The sequence below is a fragment of the Ips typographus genome, unplaced genomic scaffold, assembly GCF_016097725.1.
Source record: "Ips typographus isolate SLU unplaced genomic scaffold, UJ_Ityp_2.0 IpsContig87, whole genome shotgun sequence".
Lineage (NCBI taxonomy): Eukaryota > Metazoa > Arthropoda > Insecta > Coleoptera > Curculionidae > Ips > Ips typographus.
Genome location: NW_028098582.1, coordinates 35607 through 40991, shown reverse-complemented (window position 1 = coordinate 40991; position 5385 = coordinate 35607).

Sequence of the window (5385 nt, the reverse complement as noted above, 5' to 3'; positions counted from 1 at the left end):
TTTTCATAAGTTTGTATAGGTGATGTTGTATATTTTCTAACCGTTTGCAGATTCGCGCGGGAAAAACGTCAAATCAACGCATGCGCAAATAATATTTTCTTAATTCTTATTGCTTAATCCTTAAAAAGTTAAAAATTGGGAACTTTCAAGGTCATGCATTAGCAACTAAAATTTCGAATTAACGATTAAGAACTTGTGTAAACAGCACCATTAAACCAACAGGGTTTTAACTCCATAAGGATTAAGAAATAAGAATTAACAATAAAGAATTAAGAATAAAGAAGTTGGGTAAACCGGGCCTAATACCTAGTGATATCGAGGACTAGGCGCCGAAATATAATTATGTGGTGGTAATCCACCAGTCTCGTCTACTTATACTACTACTACGGCTATTATATAGGGGGGCGTGAAAGTAAAAGTGATAATTTGAAGAGAAAGAACATGGCGGATTTTCACTCACATGTAGGGTTTCGTATTTTATAGGAAAACTGGTGAAATTTGTCTGCGTTGCCGGATTGTCCGTTATATCCACAATTAATAGTTTGTTTTAAAATTGTGTGGGTTACAATATTATAAACATGCTATTTACACGCATCTGCTGTGGAAATATTTAAAATTGAAAGCAGTGGTCTTATTTCTGTTTATTATTTGTAAGTTGTTTAATCGCAATTGATAGTTTTTATTTGTTAATCTAAACAAGGGTTAGAAATATTGGCAATATGGCAATGCTGGACAAAAGCAGTCCAATGTCAAAATATTTTCTTATATGTTATAACCTCAAATTAATTTCGATCTTGCTTTTGCTTACATGCTTACCTTTGATTCTTTGAGTGCTTCGGATTGTTAGTTAATTGTGTTGTGTAGTTTGCTTTTCTCAGTTTCATCTTTACTTCAATTATTTATTTTTCTTAATTTGGTTGTGTTTAAAGTATGGATTTCAACAATTTCATAGATCCCATATTGATTGGATTAGCTAATCAAATAGTAGATAACATTTCTGAAGCACAGGTTCAGAATCTGGGCCTTGTAAATCCAAATTTAGAATTTCAAGACCCCTTTGAAGTTTTAAGTTAAGACAAATTTAAAAAAACTTATCGTGGGTAATTGCACGAGTGCATAAAAATTACCGATAATTTTGCATGAAAACTTGTTATCTCTTAACGGCATGAGTTTATTTTCTCCACCTTCGGTGTCGGGCTCTTTCGCCAAAAAAATATGAAAATGACCGAATGCAGTTTGCAAAGATAACAAGTTTGAACGCAGAATTATCAGGTCATTTTTAATAGCACGAATGTAATTTTGGGGAATATTTCCCGAATAAAGAAAATGTTTTGGATTTGCTGCCACTATAGATTGCTCAATGGAGCTCATTGAGCAAGTTCCAAACCGTTCATTAATTTTTGTTGACATCGCGTTTGACATTTTTTGGTTACAAAAAGTAAAAAAACTGCGCAAGGACAAGAATTAGTGTACTAGCAATAAGCTATACAACAATGCAGTCGTTATAGATACGTACAGTGCAATTATCGAAATGCAATTATCACTTTAGAATGCAATTATCGCTGTCATTCTGGTGAAAATGCACTGCTCATATGGGACATTTAACACATGAGGGAAATATTCGTGGGTAATTGCACGAGTGCATAAAAATTACCGATAATTTTGCATGAAAACTTGTTATCTCTTAACTGCATGAGTTTATTTTCTCCACCTTCGGTGTCGGGCTCTTTCGCCAAAAAAATATGAAACTGACCGAATGCAGTTTGCAAAGATAACAAGTTTGAACGCAGAATTATCAGGTCATTTTTAAGGCACGAATGTAATTTTGGGGGAATATTTCCCGAATAAAGAAAATGTTTTGGTTTTGCTGCAACTATAGATTGCTCAATGGAGCTCAATGAACAAGTTCCAAACCGTTCATTAATTATTGTTGACATCGCGTTTGACATGGTTTGGTTATAAAAAGTCAAAAAACTGCGCAAAGACAACAATTAGTATACTAGCAATAGGCTCTACAACAATGCAGTCGTTATAGATACGTACAGTGCAATTATCGAAATGCAATTATCGCTGTCATTCTGGTGAAAATGCACTGCTCATATGGGACATTTAACACATGAGGGAAATATTCGCTGTCATTCTGGTGAAAATGCACTGCTCATATGGGACATTTAACACATGAGGGAAATATTCGGTAGTAATTGCACGAGTGCATAAAAACTACCGATAATTTTGCATGAAAACTTGTTATCTCATAACTGCATGAGTTTATTTTCTTATTTATTTGGCGAAAGAGCACGACACCGAAAGTGGAGGGCGATTTTAGAAAAAAATAAGAAATTGACCGAATGCGGTTTGCAAAGATAACAAGTTTGAACGCAGAATTATCAGGGAATTTTTAAGGCACGAATGTAATTTTGGGGAATATTTCCCGAATAACGAAAATCATTAAAAACCGAAGGAACCCAACATATATTAAATAAATTAAAGTAACAATTTAAACATTACAAAATCCTTAATTAAAATTTTCAATTGTTATTAAAAACACAGTCAATATAGATATGTCTTTTTTGATTGTCTCTAATACCTGATGATTGCAAATTATTTATTTTATTTGGCATGGAAATGGAAGGTTCCAATAACTGCATATCCACAGTTTCATTTGAAATGGAAAGTTCCGGTGATACTTTAGGTGCCGGCTCTTCACTGGTGGTGCTATCCCTCATTTTCCTTATTATTTTGGCATGATGTTCTGCATCCATTTGAAGGTAGGGAGTAATAGATTTTGCATTGGAATGCCCGGTAATTTTAATTAGCTGTTGCTCTTCTATGCCTTCTTTAGCCAACTTGGACACAGCAGTAGCTCTTAACGAATGATTCGTAATTCTTTTCTTGTCCGTTTTTAATCCCAACATTTTTGCTTGGTTTGACGTCCAGGTAGTTATAATGTTTCTTCCTGCAGGAACATCTTTTCGAAAATTTCCAAGATGGGTTTACTGTTAAGAACAATCGATCACTTTTTATTCCGTTCCGCTTCTTCATAAACTTTTGGTATAGCCGAACTGGACCGATATCCGGATTTTGTGTGTTTTTAATTATCCATTTGGAAGAAGCACATGGTTTATCACCCCCTTGAGTTGTCTTACTAAAAAGGGGGTTGTATTCAATTCGGCCAGCTATCACACCTTCATTAGAAAGCTCTTCTTTAAAAAAAGTTAAACAACTACTTACTACCTACTTACTAAAAAGTTAAACTAAACAACTTGCGCCTTCTCCTCCTCTCCAAGCTAATTCAAAAGATAACACAAAAAACACCTTTTTCTGGAGACCATCGGGATCATCTTCACTGCATGTGATAATCATTTTCTTGAATTCTTCATAACTTAAAAAAACCGCGCTTCTTTTCCTTTTTTCGGGGTCTTGTTGTAATTGATTTCGTTTTGCGCCTTTTGCGTTACGCGCCAACTTGAAAGCAATATCGGTAAATGGGTTGAAAGTGATGTTAAAATCTTGATAGTACTTTTCCATAAGCATCTTTGCCGTTACGTTCCAAATAGTTTTGATGGTATATTCTTTGTATTCTTGTCCATTTTGCTTTCTCATATTGAAAGCCCAATCCTCTAATACATTTGCCAATTCGGAAATGCTGGTAGTCTCATTCAATACGTAGTTTCTCTCCTCGGTGAAATACATAAATTGCCGCCATATGTACTGCTTACTTTTTCTTGTGTTTTTCGGTTCACTATCTCTTGCAACTTCTTCAATTTGGCTAAGGGAAGAACACCCAAAGCGCGACATTTTAAGCACAATTAATCACTTCGATGTCAAATGTATGCAGGTCAGATAGTTACATACCTAGTTGCTATAGTTATCATTGACTGTCGTCACCGTCGTGGTATTATCAATTTGTGTTATCGCTGTAATTTTCGATAACACCCCTTCTCATATGGGAGATTTAACATGTAGCGTGGTGTTATCGATTTGTGTTATCGCTGTAAGTTTTCGATAACACCTCTCCTCGTATGGGAGATTTTACATGATTCGTTTTAATAAAGAGGAAGCTAGAAACCTGATTAATTTGATCACACCATATTTAAGAGCTCCACAAAGAGAGTATTCAATAAATGTAGATACAAAGGTACTGTTTGTAAAGGTTCTGATTATCCAATTTCTTATAGTATTTACTTTCTTTTAAAACAGGTCCTGGTAACTCTACATTTTTATGCAAGTGGTAGTTACCAACTAACAGTTGGTTCTCATATGTACTCTGAAGCATTAAACAATCCTAATCTTTTTAATAAATGGGTCCGATTTCCTCAGAATGTAGAACAGCTAAACACCATTCAACAAAGGTAAAATGCTATCTGTGTACTATATTATATACTATATGTGTAGGTAATATACTATTTATATCATATTTATTTATTTGCATAATCATACATATACTCATAATTTTTAAAATTTTTTAATAAATATCAATTTCCTAACATCATAGGCTGCATTGATTGCACCCATGTTGCTATCGTCAGACCAGTAGAGACTGAACATATCTATGTCAATCGTAAAATGTACCATTCTACAAATGTTCAACTGGGGGCCTATTCTTGAAAGCAGAGAACGGAATTCTCAAGGGAAGTGTTGGTAGAGTGTGACAGAAGAAGCTTACAATGGCGGGTTCCTGTCACATTCTACAGGTCTTTCTCTTGATAATTCCCTTTCCTCGTTTCAAGAATACGCACCCTGGTGAGTTGTACTGGAAATATACAATGAGCTTTAGGAGGTTGGAAAATTTCTTTTAAAATTATTAAATTTGTAGAGAAAGATGCCCAAGGCATCGGTTTTTTATATTTACTTCCATATTTTTAATTAAAAAATTCTCAACTTTGTGATGATCCTTGTGTAATTCCTTTAATATTATATTACATTACAAAATAAATATTAACCTTTTTGTGGTTTTTATGTGGCGTTAGATTTGTGATGACCAATTAAGGATTCTGAATGTAAACTCCCGCTATCCAGGAAGTGTTTATGATAGTAAAATTTGGCAGGGGTCTAATGTTTATCGCACAATACACGAATTGTATCAACACTTTCCAAATAGATTTTATTTACTGGGTGATTCTGGTTGGTGTTATAAAACAATGATTCATTCACCACATTATTTTCTTTCTCATTTGCTTTAGGTTATCCATTATGTCCTTGGCTTTTAACATCAGCGCATAATCCAGCTCCAGGTTCACCACAGGAAAGATTTAATGATGCACATACAAGTATAAGGAGCCTAATTGGAAGATGTAGTGGTTTATTGAAGAATCGATTTAGATGCCTCATTAAACATAGAGTTCTGCATTACAGCCCACAAAAAGCATCTCAGATTATAAATGC